General features: G+C 41.2%; 1 protein-coding gene across 26 annotated transcripts in view; it reads left to right on the top strand.

The window, feature by feature from the left end:
* The window catches only part of FGGY (FGGY carbohydrate kinase domain containing), a 486,889-nt gene that overhangs the window by 34,061 nt on the left and 426,292 nt on the right, over positions 1 to 26,536 (top strand). For 4 of the 26 annotated variants that reach the window (XM_077988480.1, XM_077988472.1, XM_015140794.3 and 1 more), the window contains exon 1: positions 249 to 428. The exons of 1 other annotated variant lie outside the window; for it this stretch is intronic. The gene's annotated coding sequence lies outside the window, so the exon portion shown is untranslated. Of the gene's footprint in view, positions 1 to 13; positions 173 to 248; positions 429 to 3,427; positions 3,565 to 16,574; positions 16,593 to 19,764; positions 19,783 to 20,192; positions 20,377 to 21,700; positions 21,761 to 22,637; positions 22,754 to 23,543; positions 24,463 to 26,536 lie in introns of those variants that run through there. 21 more of the 26 variants (XM_077988478.1, XM_077988464.1, XM_077988424.1 and 18 more) reach the window with 15 other exon arrangements.

Raw genomic sequence — 26,536 nt, 5'->3', positions numbered from 1 at the left:
AAAGGGCCAATCAGGCCGCGCTTTACAGGGGCCGCGCCTGACGCGGCGGGGCCGTGCGCGAGGCGGTGCTGCAGCCGCCCCCGGGACCGCCCTGCCCAGGCGCCGTGGGGTTCGGTGCGGCTACGTGCGGAATCTCTCTAGCTAAAATGTAATTTCAGATTGGACAAGTACTGTAAGTGACCCGCCTCTCGGTCCCACGTGGGCGCCGGGGGCTTTTGCTGGCGCGCAGGCTCTCAGCGCGCACGCCCAGAAAGAGGCTTCTCCAGCCCGGCCCTTCCCTCCCTTTTGCCGCAGTAGTTGCCTCCTCTTGCCCTTTCTCCTCCTCCCCTTTCTCCTCCTCCCCTATCCTCCTCCTCTGGCCGCTTAGTCTCACACCCGCCGGGCCGTTGCTCCCGAGACGTTGTTGAGTCCCCTGTGTCCTCTTCTGGGTGAGGCGTCCGGCCACTCGAGGGAAGGGAAGGGAAGGGTCGGCCTTGACTGTATCCAAGGCTGCCCGTTAGGTGTCTGGAACCCGGGCTGCTTCCTCTCCGATCAGTGCCCATTTGACTATATTCAGTTCTCTTTCTCTCCTCCGCTTACCCTTGTAGGACATTTTCCCAGCATTTGAGGAGCCCTTAATTCACGTCTGGCTACCGAAGGCATTTTTAGGCTAGTGTTACTTGTAGCTTTAAACGCTTCCAGCACTTGTGATAATGTTTGAGGCACAGATGAGTTTAGATGAGATAATGCTGTTTGTTTACAGTTGTCCTGAGTAGGAAGGCCTAGGGATATCTTTCCATTTTTATCCGTTTCCTTTTTATTTGAAGATTGACGCGCACGCCTGTAATCCCAGCACTTTGGGAGGGCCAGACGGGCGGATCACGAGATCAGGAGAATCGAGACCATCCTGGCTAACACGGTGAAACCCCGTCTCTGCTAAAAATACAAAAAATTAGCTGGGCGTGGTGGTGGGCGCCTTTAGTCCCAGCTACTCGGGAGGCTGAGGCTGGAGAATGGCGTGAACCCAGGAGGCTGAGCTTGCAGTGAGCTGAGATCGCGCCACTGCACTCCAGCCTGGGGGACAGAGCTAGACTCCGCCTCAAAAAAAAATAAAAAAAAAATAAAAAAAAAAGATTGATAAGGTGCAAAATGGTGAATTTCCCTCATCTTGGGCTGTTTTCCACTAAAGCACTTCTGTGTCTTAACACAAAATCTTCCCTGAAGAGTCAGTCATGACGTGACCAAAGTCTGAAAAGCAGTTATCCTTAGATTAAATTTTAAAGTATGAGACCAGGAGGGGTGAGGTGCTTATTCTTTTGAATTGTAAATCATAAAGAAGGGAGAGTCTTTTATGTTGTGGCTGTTATTTAAATGGTAGAGTTTTGCTTTGTATAGTTTTTGCTTGCTTTTCCTCTTTTTTTCTGTGATCCACCACGTGTATGTCCTGATTTTTTTCCTTTTTAACTTGCTTGCTGTATTTTCCAGCCAGATGACTGCCGCTTGGTCTTCTGGGAGTCTCCTGTTAATGGGGCCCTCATGCTTGGCTCTTGACCTGATGGCCACTGGCCTGGCTCTTGGAGGACCTCCTAGTGGGAGGCCCAGAGCGCTGTTATTAAGGATGATTTGGGGAACAGATCAGAGGGGGTCAGCTGGGCCTGGAGATCGATTTTGAGGGGGAGGGAGGTTGGGAGCCTGCCTGGCTGGATTTGGAAGTCAAAACATGTGTGCTGGGAGAAGGGCATAACCCCAGAGGGTGGAGAACTGTGTCTTTCTGGATGAAATTAAGAAGTTTACTGGGAGGAGGCTGGGCCTTCCAGGCGGTGTTAGTTTTTGCTGTGGGCCTTGTCTTTTCCTGGAATTTGGTTCCCTTTCCCTAACCTTTCACTTATTAGTTTAAATAGTTCCCTTTACCTAACCTTTCACTTATTGATTTAAATAGTTTAAATCACAGTCAATTACCAGCTGGTTTTTAAAACAATTTGAGGTAATGAATCTTGCCCTTAATCTCCTAGCCAGAGTGGAACCCCCCTACCCCCACCCTCAAGGGGATTTGAAATGATTCTTTTACCAGAATGTGCTACAGAGATCACTTACTCTCTCACCCGCCCACCTTTTTATAATGGAGGGACATAGAATCAACCCAAGTGGTGTAAGAGATCATCCAAATCAGTTCTTCATGTATTCATTTGTTCACTCATCTTGTCCACATACTTTGGGCCCAGAACGGTGGTATCTCTGGGAAAGAGCAGATGAGTAAGACTTGGTCTCTGCTTTTAAGCTTTCATCCATTTTGCTTCAATCCACTTTTATGAGGGAGATTATGTGATAGTGAGATGAGCACAGTGAAAAGTATGCAGAAGACTCCCAGGAGTTGAGAGAAGGGCAAATGGCTCAACATGGGGAAGCCAATTGAGGAGGACTTCCCAGAAGGGACTACTAGAGCTGAGTTCCAAAGCCTAAGTATCAGTGGGCTGGAGAAAGGGCGAGGGAGTTTATGAACCAGGAACAGCATGTGCAGAACTACAGAAGCATGGCACATGGTTGATTAGTATGGCTGCGCAGGAAAGGCTAAGGTGGAAAGTCACCCGACAGGAGGTTGGGGAGGGTGAAGGCCAGATCAGGAAGGGTCTGGTGAATCATCTTAGGGGAGTTTGAAATATATCTCCAGGGCAAACAGTGATGCTCTCAGGTTTATGTTATAGAAAATTAATTCTGGCTGCAGTTTGGAGAATGAATTGGATTGGTAAAGCCTGGATAGAGACAATTGTAGTAATATAGGTGAGAGAGGTGTTAGGGTGTATAGTTATGGGAATGGAGAGAGATTAGGAAAATAGAATGGTTAGGAATGTTATAAAGTTTCGGTGCCACAAAAGAAATAGCACTTGAATATCAAATTTTCTTTTTTTCTTCTCAGCAAGGCAATTTACTTCTATAGAAGGGTATGCCCTCACAGATGGAGCAATGGTGAGCACACAGCTGGATAAGGGAGGGGAAGGGGCTCTTATTCCTGATGCACGTGACCCCTGCTGCTGTGTTGTTCACCTGTTGGCTAGGGTTAGACTGCACAGGCTAAACTAATTCCAGTTGGCTAATTTAAAGAGAGTGACAGGGTGAGTGGTTTGGCGAGAAAAATGGTTATGGCAGAGCAGGAAATTGGAATGAGTCAGGGTGGAGAATGAGCAGGTAATCGGAATGAATCAGTGAGTCTGGGTGGAGCAGGTGATCGAAAAAGGTTGCTTTATGAGGAAGTTAAGTTTAAAAGTAGAAAATAATTGAACATACTGACATATGAATTCTTTGAAGAGAAATTTAGAGCTCATATCTAATGGAAATTAATTACTGATTGAGTGTAGGGATAAGAAGGAATGTAGTCATCAGTAGGTGTTCTTGAGTGGGCTGTTTTGTAGCAGCTTTAGTGAGGAATAATTGACATCCAATAAACTGTACCTATTGAGAGTGCCTAATTGGAGAAGTTTTGTTATATACATATATCTATGAAAACCATCATGACCATCAAAAGAACATACCTGATAACCCCAAAGATTGCTTGTACCCTTTTTAATTCCTCTTTGTATACCCTCTAAGGTAAAGTGTATCTTAAATCTTTTGTCCATTTAAAAAAATGAGCCTTTTATTTTCTTTTTATTGAGCTTTGAGAATTCTTTATTATTGTAATTTCTTTATCACATGTAACTTGCAAATATTTTCTCTTATTTTGATGCTTGTCTCTTAAGAGTGTCTTTTGAAATCAGCATTAATTTTGATGAAGTCTAATTTATAATTTTGGTTAAATAAATGTTACCAATCTGATTTTTTATGGATCATGTTTTTTTTTGTGTTTTATCTAAGATATCTTTGCTTAACCTAAGGTTTCAAATATTCCTCCTATTTTTAAAAGAAGTTTTGTCATTTTTGGTTTTATATTAAAGCTGTGATCATTTTACGATAATTTTTGTATAGGACATGAAATATGGAATCAAGTTTTTTTTTGCATATGGCTATCCAGTGGTTCCAGCACCATTTGCTGAAAAGCCTATCTTCGTTGAATTGCCTTTGCACCTTTGTTCAAAAATCAATTTACCATGTATACATTGGCGCAATTTTGTGTTTTATTTTGTTCAATTGATCTCTTGTCTATTTTAATGCCAATACCACATAGTCTTGATAAATATAGCTTTGTAATAAGTACTGAAATCAGCTAGTATAAGTCCTTTAATTTTGTTCTTTTTAAAATTTGTTTTGATTATTCTAGGTTTTATTTCCATATGAATTTTATAGTCACTTTGTCCATTTCAAAATAAAGGCCTATTTAGATCTTAACTGGAATTATATTGAATGAATACATTAATTTAGGGGGAGAATTGACATTTGAAATACCAAGTCTTCTGACCCATAGACACATTATATCTGTTCATTTATTTAAGTCTTCCTTATTTCTCTAGGCAATATTTTGTAGCTCTCAATACATAGGTCTTACACATCTTTGTTGAATTATCTGTAGATATTTCCTATTTTTTGATGATATTGTAAATGATATTAAAATTTTAGGTATTTTAAAAATTTAATTTCCGATTGTTTTCTTGCTACTGGTATATTGATCGTGTATCCTGAAATCTTGCTAACGTGCTTATTATTTCTAAGAGCTTTTTTTTAAATGCCATCAGATTTTCTATTTAGGTGATCCTGTCATCTGTAAATAAAGATAGTTTTACTTCGTTTCCAATGAGGTTGCCTTTTATTTTTCTTGCTGTATTCCACTAGCCAGAACCATTGCTTTACATAGAACTGATGAGAGCTGACATGTTGCCTTCTTCCTGATCTGAGGGAGATGCATTCATTTTTTCATCATTAAGTATGATTCATGATGCTAGTTGTATATCTTTTGTAGACATGCTTTATCAGGTTTAGGAAGTTTCATTGTATTCCTGCCTTACTGAGAATTTTTTTAAAGGAATAATGGATGTTGTAATTTTGTTGTTTTTCCTATGACTGTTGTGATCTCTTGTTGCCCAGGATGGAGTGCAATGGCGTGATCTCAGCTCACTGTAACCTCCACTTCCTGGGTTCAAGTGATTCTCTTGCCTTAGCTTCCCGAGCAGCTGGGATTACAGGCATGCGCCACCACACCCAGCCTTTTTTTTTTTTTTTTTTTCAGTAGAGATGGGTTTCTTCCTGTTGGTCAGGCTGGTCTTGAACTCCTGACCTTAGGTCATCTGCTCGCCTCGGCCTCCCAAAGTGCTGGGATTACAGGCGTGAGCCACTGTGCCTGGCTGATCATTCGTATTTTTAAAAAAGATTCTTAATGTGTTGAATTACATTATTGATTTTTTTTTTCCAGTGTTAAATCTTGTGTTCCTGAGATAAACCCTATTGGTCAGGGCATATTATCCTTTTTTTATATTGTTGAATTTTATTAGCTGAAGTTTGAAGAATTTTTGTATCCATCCTTATGATGGATATTGATCTACAGTTTTCTTATATCATCTAAATACCCGATCTCTCAGTAAATCTGGCCTCATAGAATGAATTAGGAAGTATTTCTTCCATTTTGATTTTTTCTGGAAGAGATTATGTAGAATTGGTATTTTTGTTTCTTAAATGTTATTGCAACACTATTCACAATAGCAAAGACATGGAATCAATGTAAATGCCTGTCAGTGGTAGATTGGATAAAGAAAATGTGGTACCTTTACACCATGGAATACTATCCAGCCACAAAAAGAACAAGATCATGTCCTTTACAGCAGCATGTATGGAGCAAGCTGGAGAACATTATCCTGAGCCAGCTAACACAGAAACAGAAAACCAGAAATACTGCATGTTCTCACAAGCGAGAGCTAAACAATGAGAGCAAATGGACACAAAGAGGGAGCAACAGACACTGAGATCTACTTGAGGGTTGGGGGTAGGAGGAAGGAGGATTAGAAAAAAATAATTTGTTAATATAAAAAATGTAGATCTAAAGTATTTAAATAAAATTGAACTTCAGTTTGTTGAAAGTTTAACCGAATCTTATTAAATAAGTTTTAAAAAATCCATTCACAATTCCAACAACCACCACCAAAAAAAACAAAAAAAAACCCCTGTTTAGTAGGTTTCACTAGTGAAGCCATCAGAGCACGGAGTTGTTGTTTTGGGGGCAGGAGGCTAAATACAAAGTCGTTTGATTACATAGATATAGGACTGTTCAGGTTATCCATTTCCTTTCCCCCCCAGCTTTACTGAGGTATGATTGATGAGTAAAAATTATACATACTCAAGATGTGCAACGCAATTTGATATACATTATGAAACGATTACCACAAGCAAGCTAATTATATCCATCACCTCATGTAGTTACTCTTTTTTGTGTGGTGAGAACACTTAAGATTTACTCTCTTAGCACATTTAAAGTATACAGTAAATTATCAACTGTAATCACTATGTTGTACATTAGATCTCTAGAAATTTTTCCAATAACTGAAAGTTTGTTAGAAACTTCTCCCCATTTCCTCAGTCCCTGGTAACTGTCATTCTCCTCTCTGTTTTTATGAGTTGACTTAGATTTTACATATAAGGGATATCATGCAGTGTTTCTTTCTGTTCTTGGCTTATTTCACTTAGGATGTTGTACTCCAAGTTCATCCGTGTTTTGGAAAACGGCAGGAATCTTTTTTGAGGCAGAATAATATTCCATTGCATATATATGTATGACATTTTCATTATCCATTCACCCATCTATGGACATTAAAGTTGTTTTCATATCTTAGTTATTGTGAGTAATGCTGCAATGAACATGGGAGTACAGCTATAACACTAAGTAGTGATTTCATTTCTTTGGGATATATATCCAGAAGTAAGATTACTGTATCATATGGTAGTTCTATTTTTGTTATTTTGAGGAACTTCTGTACTTTTTGCCGTAATGGCTGCACCAATTTACATTCCCACCAACAGTGTACAACGATTCCCTTTTCTCCATATTCTCATCAATACTTATTCTTTGACTTTTGATAATAGCTATCATAATAGGTGTGAAGTGATTTCTCATTGTGCTTTTGATTTATACTTTGCTGATGATTAGTCATGGGTGAGCATGTTTTCATATACCTATTAGGCATTTGTATGTCATCTTTGGGAAAATGTCTATTCAAATTCTTTGCCCATTAAAAGAAATCAAGTTACTTATTTTGAGTTGTATACATTTTAAAAAATATATTTTGGATTTTAAGCCCTTGTTGGGATATATGATTTGTAAATATTTTCTCTTTTAGAGGTTGCTTTTTCATGTTCTCGATTGTTTCCTTTACTGTGCAGAAACTTTGATGTAGCCTCACTTGTTTATTTTTGCTTTTATTGCTCATGGTTTTGATGTCATATCCAAAAAATCATTGCCAAGATCAATGTCGAGGAGTTTTTTGTCTGTTTTCTTCTATGAGTTTTAAGGTTTCAGGTCTTAGGTTTACATCTGTAATCCATTTTGAGTTGATTTTTGTGTATAGTATAAGGGTTCAATTTCATTCTTTCGCATGTGACTATCCAGTTTTTCCAACACCACTTATTGAAGAGACTTCCCTTTCCCCATTGTGCATTTTTGTTGCTTTTGTCAAAGAGTAGTTGATTGTATGTGAGTAGTTTATTTCTGCGTTTTCTATTGGTTCCATTAGTGTATATGTCTCTTTTTATTCCAGCGCCATATTGTTATGATTTTATGACTTTGTAATATAATTTGAAATTGGGAAGTGTGATGTCTCCAGCTTTGTTCTTCATTCCCAAGATTGCTTTAGCTATTTGGAGTTTTTTATGGTTCCATATGAATTTGAGGATTGTTTTTCTCTATTTTTTTTGAAAAATGCCAGTGGTATTTTGATAGGAATTACTTTGAATCTGCAGATCACTTTGGGTAGTATGGTTATTTTAGCAATATTATTTCTACCAATCCATGAATGTGGATATCTTTCCGTTTATTTGTGTCTTCTTCAGTTTCTTTCATCATAGGTTTACAGTTTTCAATAGACAGATCTTTCACCTCGTTGGTAAGTTTTTTCCTATTTTTTCCTTTTCGATGCCCTTTTAAGTGGGATTGTTAGTTTCTTTTTGGCATAGTTCATTGTTAGTGAATAGAAATGCAGCTGATTTTTGTATGTTGATTTTGTATTCTGCAGCTTTATTGAATTAATTTATTAGTTCTAGCAGTTTTTTTGGAGTCTTTGGGTGGTTTTCTATATATAACATCATGTCATCTGTAAACAGACAATTTTATGCCTTCCTTTCCAATTTGGATGCCTTTCATTTATTTTTCTTGTGTAGTTGCTCTAGCTAGGACTTCCAATGCTGTGCTGAATAGTAGTGGTAAGAGTGGGCATTCTCTCTTGTTCCTGATCTTAAAGGAAAAGCTTTCAGCTTTTTAATGTTGAGTATCATATTGGCTTTGGGCTTGTCATATATGGTCTGTATAATGTTGAGGTGGATTCCTTCTATATCTAATTTGTTGATATTTTTTATTGTGAAAGTGTGTTGAATTTTGTCAAATGTTTTTGCAGAATCTATTGAGATACAGTATTTTTATCCTTTGTTCCGTGAATGTAGTGTATCACATTTATTGATTTGCATATGTTGAGTCATCCTTGCATTACAAGGATAGTTGTAATGCAATTGTAATCAATTCACTTGATTATGGTGAATGATCTTTTTAATGTGCTGTTGAATTGGGTTTGCTAGTATTTTATTGGGGATTTTTGCATCTGTGTTCATTGTGGATATTGGCCTGTGATTATCTTTTCTCATAATGTCCTTGTCTAGCTTTAGTTTAAGGGTAATGGTAATGCTGGCCTCATAAAATGAGTTTGGAAGTATTCCTTCCTCTTTAATTTTTTGTAAGAGTTCAAGAAGAATTATATTAATTCTTTAAATGTTTGGTAGAATTTATACTCTACCCAATTCCCTGTGAGTTATAGGGCTTTCTACTCTGGCTGTTATGAATAGAACTCTTCCTGGCCTTATGTGAAGCCCACTGATTTGTTCACTCTAATCCTTTTTGGTGCTTCTGCCTCAGATTGTTTTCACATATGCATGCATTAGTATGGATGATTAGTACTCTCCTGAATACTTGGGGAGTACCTTTGCAATTCTCTGGAATTCTTCTCTGCAGCTCTCTCCTCTCTTGCCCAAGATTCTAGCCTTTTTGTTCGCCACAGACTTTCGGCGCTGTCTCCTCAACTCAGGGAGACTGCTGGGCTTGGCCTGTGTTTGTCCTTCTTGTGCCACCATCTGCAGACATTTCCCAGGGATTAAACTGGAACCATTGAAGGACTTATTTCATTTTTTCCCATCTCTGTGTTATTACTCTGTTGCCTCATGTCCAATGTCATGAGAATCTTCGTTTTCTATTTTTTCCCCCATTGTTTTAAGCTGGGAGGTAAATATGGTTCCTGTTAATGCATCTTGGCTGAAATTGGAAGCATTCAACTAGAATTTTTGAGGAAAATGTAAAGAAAGGACTATTTGAAGATGTGAGGAAGGGATTTTTGAGGTACTCAGGTACCAATAATAAAGGGGAACTTTTACCACTTCAGGGTGCTAAGAGCATGGTGAAGGAAGTATATCAGAGGGAAAAACATAAGATATACCTAAATTAGGATAATTTTCAATAAAAGAACTATTGAGTAAAGTGAGGGCAGCCTGAATGCCTGAACAAGAAGACTGTTACATCCTTAGACCCAAAAGGGTGAGGGAAGGACTGGTTACCAGAACCCAAAAGGAGAAATCGTGTGGAGAACGCTGCCTGGAGAGGTATTTTAGCCCAAAAGAAGCAGCTGGCCTAGGCCAACTCTATGAGAAAGGAGCCCTGACCTTACTCTCCTCCTTCCTTTGAGGCTTCAGCTAGAGCTCTCCATTGCTCAAACCCCACTAAAAGACAGAGGATTAGAGAGTCTTGGAGATCCAGACTATTGTCCCCAGGACAGATAGCAGGGAGAGAAGGTGGAGAATGGATATGTAGTCGGGGAGGAATATACAGTGACATGTATAGAGTGGACTTAGGAAGGATAGGAAAACCAAATAAAAATTGTTCAGGCTAAATATATTACCAGTCCCTTAACCATCTAGATTTGGGGCTGAGCTACACTGAAATCCATTGCAGACTAGGCTGGAGAGCTGAGTAGCTTGGATTCTGCTGAACAGGCTATGGGAGAGAGATTAAGAAAGGACTCGGTTACTGACTGGATATTGCAAGACAAAAATTGAGAAGAAGACAAAGTCTTTAAAATGAAGAATGAGGCCAAACATGGTGGCTCATGCCTGTAATCTCAGAACTTTGGGAGGCCGAGGTGGGAGGATAGCTTGAGCCCAGGAATTCGAGACGATCCTGGTCAACATGGTAAAACCCCATTTCTATAAAAAATTTAAAATTACTGTGTCATGATGGTGCATATCTGTAGTCCCAGCTACTCGTGAGGCTGAGGTGGGAGAATCGCTTGAGCCCAGGGGGCTGAGGCTACAATGAGCTATAATTACATCACTGCACTCTGGCCTGGGTGGTAGAGTGAGACCCTGTCTCAAAAATAAATAAATAAATAAATAAATAAATAATTAAATAAATAAAATAAATAAAATAAATAGTGACTTAGACGGATCAAACTCAATCTAGTTAACCAAATGTTGGGATTGTAGAATTATGTGGCAACTTTGACATTTGAATAAGGCTATTTTCAGGATCTTTAAAAAATTGTCATGTGACATAGAAAGAGCATAGGGTTGAAATCCTTCTCTGTTATTCACTGACTCTTTGACCTGGCAGGTGACCTAACTGCTCAGAACCTTGGTTTCCCATCTAAAAGTTGCAGAAAAGATTAGCAAGGCCATCTAATAAGTCACTGGCACCACATCTTGCACAGAGTAAATGTTCATAAGAAATTTATTGATGTAAGATGAGGGTTGGCTCAAAATATAAGTATGTCTAAGAAATATTTGGATTCATATGAAGGTACATATTGATAAAACACAGATAACACTAATTCTAGAGAACCCTTAAGGGAAGAATAGTGTATTTGACAAGGATTACCTCAGAGTTCCCCTTCAAAGACAATTTGTGAAGATGCCCCAGCTCCCTTTGCCTTCTCCCTTAAAGAGCAGATTATTTTTTATGTTAGTGTCATAGATAGTTTGTTCCTATCAAGAACAACTTATCCTTGTCAGAGTTTGGATGCTGGGCTGGATGGGCCAGTGATATGTCCCAGTATGTGTTGCATCCAGGGGGCCTCCAGAAAGGTAGAGGGAAAAGGAAGACTTCCCATGTGCTTACCATGTGCAGCTAGCCCAGCTTACCTCATCTCCATGCAGTGTCATGTGGAAACATGGGTAACTGAAGATCATTCTAATTAAATATGGTTAGTGCCTCTTAATGCTGCTGCTTCTCTTTTTCTTTTATTTCTCTTAATGCTGCTGCTTCTCTTTTCTCCATGTCATAGAGGAAAGTTACAGGAACTGAAAATGTATAGCATGGAGAAAAGAAGATCCAGTAGGAGGTCATCAGAGTCATCTTAAAAGATTTGGAAGGGTAGCCCACGTATAAGGGTAAAAAAGGCAGTTTGGATGATCCTTTGGGATAAAAATTAGGACTAGAGGGTAGAAGCTATGCCAAGCACAGTTCAGCTCAATACAGAGAAGGTCTTCCTTCCTATTACTGTAATAGCTGCTCATTGAGAACATTCAGACAGCCCAGAGAGGGAAAGGTAAATGGCCTCGAAACCTCCACTGTATTTCTTTTTGCTGGATGTCATTGCAGTAAGCAGGTTTTGTGTGTCTTTCCTGAAATCTTTTATGATAGGTCTTTATACAGTACAGTGGTTCTCAAACTCTAGCATCCATCAGGATCACCTGGAGGCCTTTTTAAAGCACAGACTGCTGAACCCCACTGCAGTGTTTCTGAGTCGTTGAAGCTGGAAGGGGGCCTGACTTTGAATTTCTACCAAGTTCCCTGGTGATACTAATGCTGCTGCACTTCTAGAGACCACCAATGGCCCTGTTAAAATTTGAGAAAATAAAACTTTGAGAACCACTGTATTGCATGAAGAAAATAGAGCTTTTGCTCTATTCTTTATCAAAAAATAATACCAGTGGAGTCATACTGTACCATCTAAGAACTTGCTTTTTTAGTTAATAATATATAATTAGCAGCTTTCTTTTTTCTCATTCTTTTTAACAACTACTGATGTATCAATTTTGGAAAGTCCCCTATTAATAATCATTTAATTTCCTTCTAGGGTGTTCGGGGATATGTTCTTGCATTTACATAAAAAGGCTGTGGTGGATGTTTTTGTGTATCTTTTTGGTGAGCCAGTGCATACATTCTTAGAAGATAAATTCTTAGAAGTTAAACTGTTGGGTAAAATACTTGATTTTAAAAGTGGACAGATAGTACTAAATTATTCTTTCAAAGGTGGAATCACTTTTCTACGAAAAGTGTATGAAACTGCCTGTTTCTCCACACTTTTGCCAAGTGGGTATTATCAAAATTTTCAATTTCCTATTTGTTAGATGTAAATTTATATCTTAGTGTTGTTTTGATTTATATTCCTGCACTATTTGTGAGTTGAAAGATTCCTATGTATTTATTTTTCTGTGAACTGTAAGTTTGTATTCTTTGCATTACAGGTAGAAGGAACAGTATGAACAAAAGCGCCAAGCCTTCCTTTGAATAGTTTCTAGTAGTTTTGTAGCACTGAAGTATGAAGGTTGAGGTTAGGGAGAGAGGCCGGGAGCTAAGGTAAGTGAGGCAGGCAGGAGCCTGAGCTTAGAGGTCCTTGTGGGGCAAATAAAGATACTGGGCTTTATTTCGGGCAGAAGAAGCATTGGTGCTGTTTAACCTTGTACTTTAGCTAGTGATACTTTTGACAGAGACATGTTTGTGGAATGGTCAAGTCTAATGTTTAATCTTCAAATAATTCATTCTTTAGGCCTTTCACCTTCGGCCTTAAAGCTACAAGACCAGGGCCAAGCCTGGTGGCTCATGCCTGTAATCCCAGCACTTTGGGAGGCCACGATGGGCAGATCACTTAAGGCTAGGAGTTCGAGACCATTCTGGGCAACGTGGCAAAACCCTGTCTCTACTAAAAATACAAAAACAAATTAGCTGGGTGTGGTGGTAGCTCCCAATCCCAGCTAGTTGGGAGCCTGAGGCAAGAGAATTGCTTGAAACCGGAGAGGCAGAGGCTACAGTGAGTGGAGATTTCACTACTGCACTCCAGCATGGGTGACAGAGTGAGAAAAAAATAAAAAAGCTACCAGACCAGTCTTCATAAACAGGTAGACATAAGAATGGGCCAAAGACTTCAACCCATCTGTGGCTTGGCATTGTCTCTGAGGAGGGAATTTTGCATGATCACATGGAGAATGGATTTTGTTGCTTTACCTGATACTGTCCTCACCTCCTCCTGAATTTGCTGAGATCTTGCAGCAGTCAGTAACATTGGTGGGTTCTTTTGTTGTTTTAATTTGAGTGACTTTCTGGGAAAAACTGTGGATTTCAGCCAATATGCTAATGATAATAGCATTGCTTTGAGGGTCTGGTTCTGTAGAAAATCATTTCCTAGTTAATTATGTCAGCAAATCAACAGAAGCCTCTTGAAGAAGAAAGCAATGACAGGAGAAACTGTATGTATATGTTTAAATTATTCAGAACTCAAAGAGAGGTCAGGAATTCACATTTCAAAAGGAAGAATCTGTGTAAGAAGAAATCACTAAATTTGCATATCATTTCCCCATTATGGGCCTAGTTTTGTAATTGGCATATTAGGGATTAAAATGAAATAATTCTGCATTTAGAATTAGGAAATGAGTCCCTCTCCCTCCCCCCCCCCCCCCCGCTATCTCCCTTTCTGTCTCCAGGGTCCTGGCACAGGAGTAAGAAACTATCACATTTAAATGTCTGCATTTAGGGAACTTGGGGTGTCCATTGGGTTTGTAGAAGATGGACTGACTCTGTTTATCCGCTTGTTGGGTGGACCCTCTCTCCATCGTCCTTCTCTCCTCAGTGTGTGTTCCTATTTAAATGGGGTCCCCTGCTTGGGAGGGAGGCTGCTCCAAAGAGGAACATGGTGCTTCAGCCACAAGCCACATAGAAGGCTTGCTCATAATGCTGCTAGAACTCTGCAGAGGAAGAAAGTTTTTTTATGGTCTTTTTATTTTAAAAGATATTTGACTATTTTATATATTCATAATCCTCTTCTCCACAACCCAGTAATTCCACTTATTACTACATTACAATGCATTGTACTCATACAAGGAAGGTAGGGGGCAGAGCATTTTCAGTTAGTATCTAATGTTTTCCACAGTAGGATTTATCGTGACATCAGGTAGTCTGTATTAACTGGATCATGGAGAAGGCATTTCTAATGATCATCTGAGAAGTCTTTACAGGATAAACAGATTTGAAACTTCATTCTGTGTGTGCCCAGGACACAGGCAGCTTGGTTAGTGTGGAAAGCCAAGTCATGGCTGATAACAAACCTGAACTTTTTTTTTTTTTTTAAGATTCTTGTTTTTTCAATATTGTACTTTAAGTTCCAGGATACAGGTGCAGAACCTGCAGGTTTGTTACATAGGTATACATGTGCCATGGTGATTTGCTGCACCTATTGACTGGTCCTCTAAGTTCACTCCCCTCGTTCCCCCACCCCCCAAAAGGCACTATTGTGTGTTGTTCCCCACCCTGTGTCCATGTGATCTCATTGTTCAGCTCTCACTTATGAGTAAGAACATGCAGTGTTTGGTTTTCTGTTCCTGTGTTTGCTGAGGATGATGGCTTCCAGCTTCATTCATGTCCCCGTGAAGGACATGATCTCATTCCTTTTTGTGGCTGCATAGTATTCCATGGTATATATGTACCACATTTTCTTTATCCAGTCTATCATTGATAGGTATTTGGGTTGGTTCTATGACTTTGCTATTGTAAACAGTTCTGCAATAAACATATGGTATGTGTCTTTATAGTAGAATAATTTATATTCTTTTGGGTATATACCCAGTAATGGGATTGCTGGGTCAAGTGGTATTTCTGGTTCCAGATCCTTGATGAATCGCCATACTGTCTTCCACAATGGTTGAACTAATTCGTATTCCCACTAACAGTGTAAAAGCATTCCTGTTTCTCCACAGCCTCGCCAGCTTCTATTGTTTCTTGAGTTTTTAATAATCACCATTCTGACTGGCATGAGATAGTATCTCATTGTGTTTTTGATTTGCATTTCTCTAATCATCAGTGATGTTGAGCTTTTACAAATATGTTCGTTGGCTGCATAAATGGTCTTCTTTTGAGAAGTGTCTGTTTATATCCTTTGCCCACTTTTTGATGGGATTGTTTGTTTTTGTCTTGCAAATTTGTTTAAGTTCCTTGTAAATTCTGGATATTAGTTCTTTGTCAGATGGGTAGATTGCAAAAATTTTCTCCTGTTCTGTAGGTTGCCTGTTCACTCTGCTGATAGTTTCTTTTGCTATGCAGAAACTCTTTAGTTTAATTAGATCCCATCTGTCAATTTTGTCATTTTTTGCAATTGCTTTTGGCAAACCTGTACTTTAATATGGCTTTGTCCCTCTATGGGCTTTGCGACTATCAACAGGATATTGACTCTTTTAGCATTTCAGTTTCCTCGTGTAGATGGGAGAAACAACATATATTTTGGTAGGTGTTATACATGTGGGTTCTCCTCTCCTTTTCTCTGTAAAGGGAATGGCTTGGTACGGCAACACAGGAAGACATTATAAAGAAGTAAATGTGCTTTATTGGAACACAAGGTTGAACAGAACCCTTGGGAGGGAGTAAGCAGGGTTTTATGGAAGATGGTATGGGAGATCTGAAGTTTCATTTCTTTAAGGGGATGTTTGTTGGTGGAGTTTGGGGACGTCATTTGATGAATCAGATTTTTCATCCACGATATCTTTAGGACTTGTTCTGTGCATTTGGCTTCAGCCAAGTTTAGATTTTATGTTTTCCTTGTGACTGCTGTTGGGCATTACCCATGTGACTCTTGGAAGTGTTTTGTTTAATTTAATTTAATTTAGGAGAGCTAAATAATTAAACATGAGGCCAAAGTACATAAGAAAGTGGCAGTCTTTTATTGCAAATATGCGCACACTCTCGGGCGAGGTTCTCTGGTCCTCAGGTGTTGGGGGGGGGCCAGGGAAGTCACGCTGGCACTCTCGGGTGAGGTTCCCTGGTCCACGAATGCAGGGGCTGAAGAAGTCATGCTGGCTCCTGCCAGCGGGGGACTTTTATGCATTGGTACTGGAAGGGGGAGGGCAGTGGGCGGGATAAGGGCGTGATAGGGGCGTCTCCGTAGGTGTGGCCGGGTAAGTTTCGATCTCTTCGGATTGATGTCACCTGGCGCATGCTCGGTTGATCTGCATCTTCCCGGGCATGGGCTGCATTTTCCCGCGCACGGGAAAGTTGGTGAGGAAGAACCTGGAAGCAACAGGGGTGGTGCCTTCTTGTTTACCTTCCTCCATCTTGTCCCTTCTCCCTCACCCAAACAGGAAGGTGATGGTTTCTGGCCACCATTGAAGACGGTTCACCATCCAAAACTGGCTCAGTTTGGATTATTGTGGCTGCCACATTGTGAGGCACACATGGGGATTTGGTAGGTTCTGTCTTTTCTGCCTTTTGGAATCCAACTTTAAATTTAAAAAGATAGCCAACTTGTCTACCGTCTTCCTGATTTAATACCATGTCCCTCTTCCAATCACCTCTTGTTAGTCTTTAAAAATGGGCTCAGTAAAGAGCATAAGGATTCCCAAAATCCTGAAAAATACTGAGTTTCTGACCTCGTTGGTCAGAACTGTTGGAACGGTAATGAAAGCAGTAAACTGGTACCTCCATTAACTCACTAACTTCTCTTCATTCTATGGAAAAAGGTGGAGTTGGTATGGGATGCCTCATTCCTAAAGTATGGATGATCAGAATTCTGGTGGCAGCATGAAGCCACTTTACCACTATATGCAGTTTTACTAGGTGCATTAGGTTTTGCTTGAGGTATATAAATGAGGAATAACTTGAGTCATCACCATTTGATTTTCAAAATTCAGGTCTTTACATTAATCTTAGTATATTCAGGCTGCTATGAAAAAATACCATAAAAGTACTGGCTAATTTGCAACATTTATTTCTTACAGTTCTGGAGGCTGGGAAGTTTAAGATCAAGGCAGTGGCAGATTTGGTATCTGGTGAGGACTGTCTTCTGGGTTGCAGACTGCTGACTTGTTGCTGTGTCCTCACATGGTAGAAGGGGCAAGAGTCTTCCTTGGGCCTCTTTTATGAGGACACTAATCCTGCTCATGAGGGTTCCTTTCTCATGACCTCATCATCTCCCAAAGGTCTCACTTTTTAATACCATCACCTTAGGGGTTAGGTTTCAACACATACATTTTTGGAGGACACAAGCATTCAGACCGTAACATTAGACTGTCAGTTTGTTAAAATTAGAGATAATGTATTTTTCAGCCTCTTATTCCTAGCATCCTGGCATAGTGAAAGCACTTAATATTTGTTTGTTTGCTGGAAATCAAGCTTGTTAGATGTGGCGAGAATGACTAGGTATAGGTAACACATATTAAAAGATGTGGGTGTCAGCAATTGCAAAAATCTGAAAACAACCCAAATGCCCATCAATCAATGAGTAAAGAAACTATGATACACACACACACACACACGATGGAATACTACTCAGCCATAAAAAGGAATGAATTAATGGCATTCTCAGCAACCTGGATAGGATTGGAGACTATTATTCTAAGTGAAGTAACTTAGGAATGGAAAACCAAACATTGTATGTTCTCAGTCATAAGTGGGAGCTAAGCTATGAGGATGCAAAGGTGTAAAAATGACACAATGGACACTGGGGACTCAGTGGGAAAGAGTGGGAAGGGAGTGAGGGATAAAAGACTACAAAGTTCATTTTATACTGCTTGGGTGAGGAGTTCACCCAGATCTCACATATCACCACTAAAGAACTTACTCTTATAACCAAACACCACCTGTTCCCCAAAAACCTAAGGAAAAAAAAAAAAAATATATATATATATATATATATTTGTTTATTTTTTTCGAGATGAAGTCTTGCTCTGTTGCCCAGGCTGGAGTGCAGTGGCGCGCTCTCGGCTCACTGCAAGCTCCACCTCCTGGGTTCACGCCATTCTCCTGCCTCAGCCTCCCGAGTAGCTGGGACTACGGGTGCCCGCCACCCTGCCCAGCTAATTTTTTGTATTTTTGGTAGAGATGGAGTTTCACTATATTAGCCAGGACTGTCTTGATCTCCTGACCTCGTGATCTGCCCACCTCGGCCTCCCAAAGTGCTGGGATTATAAGCGTGAGCCACCGCGCCCGGCCTAATAAATCGTTATTTTAAAAAGATGTGGTTTTCAGGAGGTGATTCAGTGTTGGAAGTGAAGGTTGATTTGAGGCCCACACTTTGAGTAAGAAGGCTGTAGAGTGTCTTTGGTGATGCTATACTATTACACCCAAATTTTCCTTCTGGCCTCACAGTGCCATTGATTCTTGTTATAAAGGAATTGCCTTTTAAAGGGCGCTCTGTGCTCATTATTTCCTTTAATCTTCACAACAACCCCTTGGAGTAGTTGTATAGAATTCATGAGTCTCATACCTGTGAAGAGAGACATCAGTGAAGAGACTTGCCCCAAGTCAGTCAGTGGTAGACACAGATGGGACAAGCATCAGGTTTCCTATTCTGAATTGAATATGGTGACCCTGATATTGAAGATTTATTTTTTAGTGTTGTGGAGAAGAATTGCCTTCATTTCTCCCAAATGCAGTGACTATTTGTTATTCCATTCATCAGCTCCTTATTGAGTACCTAATACATATTGAATTTATTTGTGTATGTACGCACTGGGGATACAGAGGTGGATAAGATAGACCCAGCTTGTGTCCTCAGTTGTCAAGACACAGTCTTGCATTGCTTAGCAGGATGACTTCTGCACTCGTTGTTGGAGCTTCTTTTGAGAACTTCTGGGCCCAGAGATTGTGTGTGATGTTGTTTTCTCATGTTCTATGATGTCTGGGATCTTCAGAGCCTGTTAGCCAGCTGGCTCCAGGAACCTACATGTCATGGGTCCCACATGTGAACTTCTTTGTGCTGGGGGTCTTGAGGTCTTTCCAGTTGGTGACAGGAAACATTCCAGGTGTGAGTGGCTGACCCTCAGAATAGAGAAAGGGTTTTGTTGGTTTGTGTTTTGTTTATTTGGATTTACATCTGGGTCTCTTAGAACTGACATTTTCATAATCTGTTCCTTCTCTGCATTATGTTAATAGACTTTTCTGGGGCAGGAGGAATTTAGTGGATGTCATTTGTTAGCCAAGGTATATGTGTGCTGTTTTTTTTCTTCTTCCCTCCTCCCATCAATCAAGGGATTTCTTAGTTTCTTCTCTGTGAATCACTCAGGCTTCTACTTACTGCCAGTTCAGTTTCCTCCTTGCCCATCCTCCCTTCTCTTTTCTCCTCTCCTTCCCCCATTTCCCTTCTTTCCCTCTCCCCACCACACTTTCCTTTCCCCCTCTTCCTTTTCCTCAGATTCTTTTGAATTTTTCTTGATCTGCAACAAGCCAGGTCCTTTGTTAGGCATTAGTGTTAGACATCAGTGATGAATAAAAGGTTGTTCTGCTCTTCCAGGAGCTAGATAAGGGCCTGGTTCAGCTTCTTAGTATTCAGGGAATGGATTTCCCGCTTACTCCCTTCCTTCCTTCGGATGCCACAAAATGAACACTTGACTGAAAATATGCTTATACTCCTTTTTACAGACTATGCCAAGCCACAGGTATGTCTAGATGAAAAACGTGTTGGGCCATTGCTACAGACTCTAAAAGTTTGGGGAACCGTGGAAGTGTTTGGATTTCTTTTGAGCCAGTCTTGGCAACCTTAAAACTTTTAGAAATGGCTCCCCTTAGAGTGAAAGGCTGAAAAAGAACCGAAGAGGAGGCCCTAAGAAATTTTCATGTTTAGAGGTAAAGTTTTGGTTGGCAAGCTGTTCTTTTCTTCCTGGGTATTGTTGGTAGAGCCCAGAGAACCAACATTTTTGCCAAATCATCTCTTTCCTTCTCATTTCAAATTTTCCCACCGTCTTACAGCATGTGAGAATTATTGAAAGTGGTATTCAGTCCTTTCTGTTAAGAAGACTGAGGTGGGCAAGCTAAACTCATTGTTCATCTTTTTCCTTCCCAATCTTAGCAAATCCCTCATTGCAGTATAACTAACTAAATAAATTGCACAGGACTTGTATACATCAACTCCCAGCAAAGTCCAGAGATCAAAGTTGAAAGAGGATACTGAATTCCTTCCCAGATTTCTGGGACACTGCTTCTGTGGACTGTCACCAAATAGATCCTGGAGGAGTGGACCCTTAAGAAATAGGGTAAGCTCATTCACTCCTGGGAGATTGTCTTCCTAGGCAGCAATCTTAATGCTCTTAGATGCTTCAGAGGGAAAGAAGGAGAAAAGTATAAAAGAACAATCCCCACATGATCGGTTTTTAGCTGAGTATTTGTAGCTTGTACCTCCTTCTTAGGATTGCTAAAATCCGTTTGCAAAGGACAGCCCTCTATTTCCAGGTCCCCTTTTCCTTTTTTCACACTGCATTTGAGCAGTTTGCACGTTTGTTGAAGAATCAGCCACAAAGTCTGTGGTTTCCTGTGGCACATTTCTAACAATATTTATACAGGCTATTATTTAATGAACTGTATAAATATTTATACAGAACAGTCTTTTGATCATAAATAGGGGCCAAAAGTCAGTCCTGTCCATGCTGGGGACTTGGACAGGAGGCTGTTTCTGTGCTTTGAAACGTCTTGTAGACTGAGAAGTTTAGATATGTCCCAGGACTTGTGCGCAGCACAGCTTGAATTTCTGTTATTTTTCTTTCTCTTGGCCGTCCACAGTCCATGCCCTCATTTCTTTCCGCCTGACCACCCTCCCCATATCCCTAACAGCTGTTTTTCTTTTCAGAGTATTTATCTTTGCCTAAAAAGAATGAAATGAAACCCCAGTTCCGACTCTCACCATTCATAATGCGGGCTTTGGAGTCACATTGACTTAGCCTCAAACCCCAGCCCCTCTGCTTCTGTGCCATGCAACTTTAAACAGCTTCCTGTCTGAGAACGTCACTTTCCTTAGTTGGGAAATGGGGTTCATACTGCCTACCTCACAGGGTTGCTATAGGATTAAATGAAATCATGGAGTCACATGGTGATCTACAGCTCAGAGCTCAATAGGTATTTCTTGCTGCATTTGTTGTTCTTATTGAAGAAGTAATCAAAGGGTTTGGCTTTCATTTTTAGTTGGATGTTGTGGAAGGAGCCCTAAACTTGCGGTAAGAGACTGTGATTCAAATCCTGATGCCATTTACTGTTTGTGTCACTTTGGGCAAATTACTCCACCCTGCTGAGGTATAATAAAGTGGTGATAGGTTTACCAAGCTGATTGGGTTTCAGTGAATGAGATTAACATTGTATGGGAATGAGGGACACGATGAGGATCCTTATCCTTTTTTTCTTTACAAACTAGAAAAAGGAATAATGTTTTCCACTTTGCAGTTACTTTACTTTTTGAGGCTAAGGGGTACTGGTTGCATAAGATTAGGAGTCCAGGACGCAGCAGATCATATTCGTGACCCAGGAACAAAGGGCATAGAGGGGGAAGATCAGGGGACCTGTGATGCAGAAAGTCCTCTGCTGCAGCTCACAGGTCGAATTTCAGGGAAGCTGCCCAAGGGGTTGAATGTCCCTGCTTTCAGGTTCCAGGTATGGAAATAATCATAGAGATCAGTTAGAACTATAATAATGGGAAAAGTGGTGAACCCGAAATATTTAAGTAGGATCTATTTCATAGGAAAACATGAACTGGGTGATGTGTGTGAATGACGCTGGGACAGTTTGACTCTTTCTTGCATGGTGCCTTGATAATGTGTTATAGAAATCCATAGTTTGCTGGAAGCAGGCCACCTGGTATTATGGAAGGGTCAGTCTCTGAAGATGAATAGCCTGGGTTCTGAGTCAGCCAACCTTAGGCACAATAGGCAGAGGCCCCCAGCAGAGTCCTTGACAAATGGGCATTTAGTAAATAGAGGAATAGCAGGAGGCAGTGGAGCATCCTGAGAAAGGTTAGGGCTGATGGAACCAGAGGGAATGGATTACTATCCATTGTATTACTGCCTAGTAATATGACTACCTGTCTAGGACTCATTTTCCTCCTCAGTAAAATGGGAGTGATCATAGTTGCTGTCTTCAAGAATTGTGGTCAGGCATTGTAATCAAGCTGCTTAGCAGAATGTCAGATACATGGTAAACATGGTATCTTTTTTTTATTTCCCCAGTGATGAATTTTAAAGACATCCATTCACTGATTTACAAGGACTTACTGAGCTCCTGCTGTATGCCAGGCACTGGGCTTATAGCTGTGACACAGGCGGCAGCTGGAATTAACTGTAATCATACACCTCCATTCTCCATGTAAAGGGGGCTCTTGTGAAGGGTGGGCTCCTTCCAGAAACCAGAACTGGAGCAAGTCCAGGGCCAACTGTAGAGTGGAAATCTGCCTCTTTGCATTTTACTGGAAAGGAATCAGGATGTGGGTAGGGTGGTAAGATGATGTATTTTCTCATATTACTCTCTTCATCAGAGAGGGAGTCAAAAGTGAGGAACCCAAGCCTGAGCACCTGGGCCAGCTCCATGGGGAATCTCTCTTGTCATCAGAGCTGGCTGGAGTAGAGACAAGCCTGGATGCTGGCTGGCCAGGTCTGTGTAAGCCAGGGTGTTGCATAGATTTTTCATTTCCTGTTTATTTCTTTGTTTCTTCATAAGTGTTTACAGTAGTCTTGCAAAGGTCTAGCCAAGGGCAAGGAGTTGTTAGCATGCTAGGATCAGTGTTAAGGAGCAGCACCCCTGGGGGCCTTTGCAGTAGAGACAGTGGGAAGCCAAGAGAGGGGATTCCAAGTAAAGTAAGCAGCTGTGAGAGGTTGGTAGAGAGGGAAGGTAGAGTGGCTAGCTTCAGTCTTCTTCCTGTTTGCAGGTAATAAAATTGAGGAAACTCAGCGAAGGCATTGCCCCTATTTTGTCAATCAGTGTATCCTCAGCAGGCTTCCTGGTGTTACTGTCTTCTGCATTTCTTCTGAGTCTCAGATGTCAACGATTGCAAGATGCACCATTATTTCGTATACCATGAAGTAAGAAAGGAAATGATACCAATTAATTGTAACATACCATTGATTGTCAGGTTCGCACTGATTTTAGAGAAGCTAAATATGGAAAAATGAGTGCCGTAGAATGAATAAAATGTGGTTGTCGCCTACAGTAAGTATTTGTGAACTAGAAGAATGAGTCATAAGAGATTAAAATAAGGTAAAACACTAGCACATATAAGTACAAACTTAGAAATTCAAACTATTAAGGCATGGACCTGCTCATCCTTATTTCTGTTGATTCACTGATGCAGTTGTTCATTCAGTAAACATTTACTGAAAACCTATTATGTGCCAGACACTGTGTAAGGAGCTTGGGATGCAGAAATTGATAAGTTCATTTTTTTCAGATTCAGTTAGGAAGACAGACATGGAAAGAAAAATACAATTGTGATTCCAGAGTGGTAAGTTTTAAAAGAAAGCAGGGACACGATACCATGTTGGCATCCTTTGTATGTATGCAAGGGGAGAAAGGTAAGGAAGCCTTTTCCAAGGAGAGGTGATGGCTGACCTGGGTCTTAAAATATAATTCCGTGGTCACTGGGCAGACAAGGAAAGGAGAGAATTAGAAAGGGATGAGCAAAGGATCGGGGAGGCCTTTAGCAGTTGGGGGCAATTGAGAGCCTATGAGGAGTTTGAGGATGTCTGTAGCCTGGAGTGAGAATGAGCAGGACTGTATTAGGCAGGGCTGGATGGCAGGCAGAGGGAGCCCGTGGAGGGCGTGAGATGCCGAGCTGAGGCTATGGGCTATATCACAGCTCAAAGCTGGTGGTTTTCAGTTGTCCTGAGAGAGGACCTAACAGAGGGACTGCTGGGGAGAAGGGCTGGAGGGTGGGGCAAGGGTGATCTTTGCTTCAGAGCAGCTCTCTTTTTATCTGTTTTGTTTTCTTCAAATAATGGCTTGAAGAGAAGGTATCACTGTTAAATGAATGACGGAATGAATGATTTGAAAACTGGTGCTAATGGTCATATGGAGGTCCCCAAGGGGAATGTAAGCGAGGGAGAGAAGTTGAGGTTACACACCAGTGTGGGTCTGACGAAGCTGTGATGAACGGAGCAAATGTTATTACTGTCGCTTCTCCATTTTATTTTTCACCTGCTCATGAGCCACAAAGCCAAAAGGGTTACAATTCAGTTGGGGAATCATTGCGATTAAGACAGAAACAGTTGGTAGTGGAGCAAGATGGCCGAATAGAAACAGCTCCAGTCTCCAACTCCCAGCGCGAGCGACACAGAAGACCGGTGATTTCTGCATTTTCAACTGAGGTACTGGGTTCATCTCACTGGGGAGTGCCGGACGATCGGTGCTGGTCAGCTGCTGCAGCCCGACCAGCGAGAGCTGAAGCAGGGCGAGGCATCGCCTCACCTGGGAAGCGCAAGGGGGAAGGGAATCCCTTTTCCTAGCCAGGGGAACTGAGACACACAACACCTGGAAAATCGGGTAACTCCCACCCCAATACTGCGCTTTAAGCAAACAGGCACACCAGGAGATCATATCCCACACCCGGCCGGGAGGGTCCCACACCCACGGAGCCTCCCTCATTGCTAGCACAGCAGTCTGTGATCTACGGCAAGGCAGCAGCGAGGCTGGGGGAGGGGCGCCCGCCATTGCTGAGGCTTAAGTAGGTAAACAAAGCTGCTGGGAAGCTCGAACTGGGTGGAGCTCACAGCAGCTCAAGGAAACCTGCCTGTCTCTGTAGACTCCACCTCTGGGGACAGGGCAATAACAAACACAGCTGAAACCTCTGCAGACGCAAACGACTCTGTCTGACAGCTTTGAAGAGAGCAGTGGATCTCCCAACACGGAGGTTGAGATCTGAGAAGGGACAGACTCCCTGCTCAAGTGGGTCCCTGACCCCTGAGTAGCCTAACTGGGAGACATCCCCCACTAGGGGCAGTCTGACACCCCACACCTCACAGGGTGGAGTACACCCCTGAAAGGAAGCTTCCAAAGCAAGAAACAGACAGGTACACTCGCTGTTCAGAAATATTCTATCTTCTGCAGCCTCTGCTGCTGATACCCAGGCAAACAGGGTCTGGAGTGGACCTCAAGCAATCTCCAACAGACCTACAGCTGAGGGTCCTGACTGTTAGAAGGAAAACTATCAAACAGGAAGGACACCTACACCAAAACCCCATCAGTACATCACCATCATCAAAGACCAGAGGCAGATAAAACCACAAAGATGGGGGAAAAGCAGGGCAGAAAAGCTGGAAATTCAAAAAATAAGAGCGCATCTCCCCCGGCACAGGAGCGCAGCTCATCGCCAGCAACGGATCAAAGCTGGACGGAGAATGACTTTGACAAGATGAGAGAAGAAGGCTTCAGTCCATCAAATTTCTCAGAGCTAAAGGAGGAATTACGTACCCAGCGCAAAGAAACTAAAAATCTTGAAAAAAAAGTGGAAGAATTGATGGCTAGAGTAATTAATGCAGAGAAGGTCATAAACGAAATGAAAGAGATGAAAACCATGACACGAGAAATACGTGACAAATGCACAAGCTTCAGTAACCGACTCGATCAACTGGAAGAAAGAGTATCAGCGATTGAGGATCAAATGAATGAAATGAAGCGAGAAGAGAAACCAAAAGAAAAAAGAAGAAAAAGAAATGAACAAAGCTTGCAAGAAGTATGGGATTATGTAAAAAGACCAAATCTACGTCTGATTGGGGTGCCTGAAAGTGAGGGGGAAAATGGAACCAAGTTGGAAAACACTCTTCAGGATATCATCCAGGAGAACTTCCCCAACCTAGTAGGGCAGGCCAACATTCAAATCCAGGAAATACAGAGAACGCCACAAAGATACTCCTCGAGAAGAGCAACTCCAAGACACATAATTGCCAGATTCACCAAAGTTGAAATGAAGGAAAAAATCTTAAGGGCAGCCAGAGAGAAAGGTCGGGTTACCCACAAAGGGAAGCCCATCAGACTAACAGCAGATCTCTCGGCAGAAACTCTCCAAGCCAGAAGAGAGTGGGGGCCAATATTCAACATTCTTAAAGAAAAGAATTTTCAACCCAGAATTTCATATCCAGTCAAACTAAGTTTCATAAGTGAAGGAGAAATAAAATCCTTTACAGATAAGCAAATGCTTAGAGATTTTGTCACCACTAGGCCTGCCTTACAAGAGACCCTGAAGGAAGCACTAAACATGGAAAGTAACAACCGGTACCAGCCATTGCAAAAACATGCCAAAATGTAAAGACCATCGAGGCTAGGAAGAAACTGCATCAACTAACGAGCAAAATAACCAGTTAATATCATAATGGCAGGATCAAGTTCACACATAACAATCTTAACCTTAAATGTAAATGGACTAAATGCTCCAATTAAAAGACA

Source organism: Macaca mulatta, chromosome 1 (genome assembly GCF_049350105.2).
Source record: "Macaca mulatta isolate MMU2019108-1 chromosome 1, T2T-MMU8v2.0, whole genome shotgun sequence".
Lineage (NCBI taxonomy): Eukaryota > Metazoa > Chordata > Mammalia > Primates > Cercopithecidae > Macaca > Macaca mulatta.
This window is presented reverse-complemented; position numbering and strand designations above follow the sequence as displayed.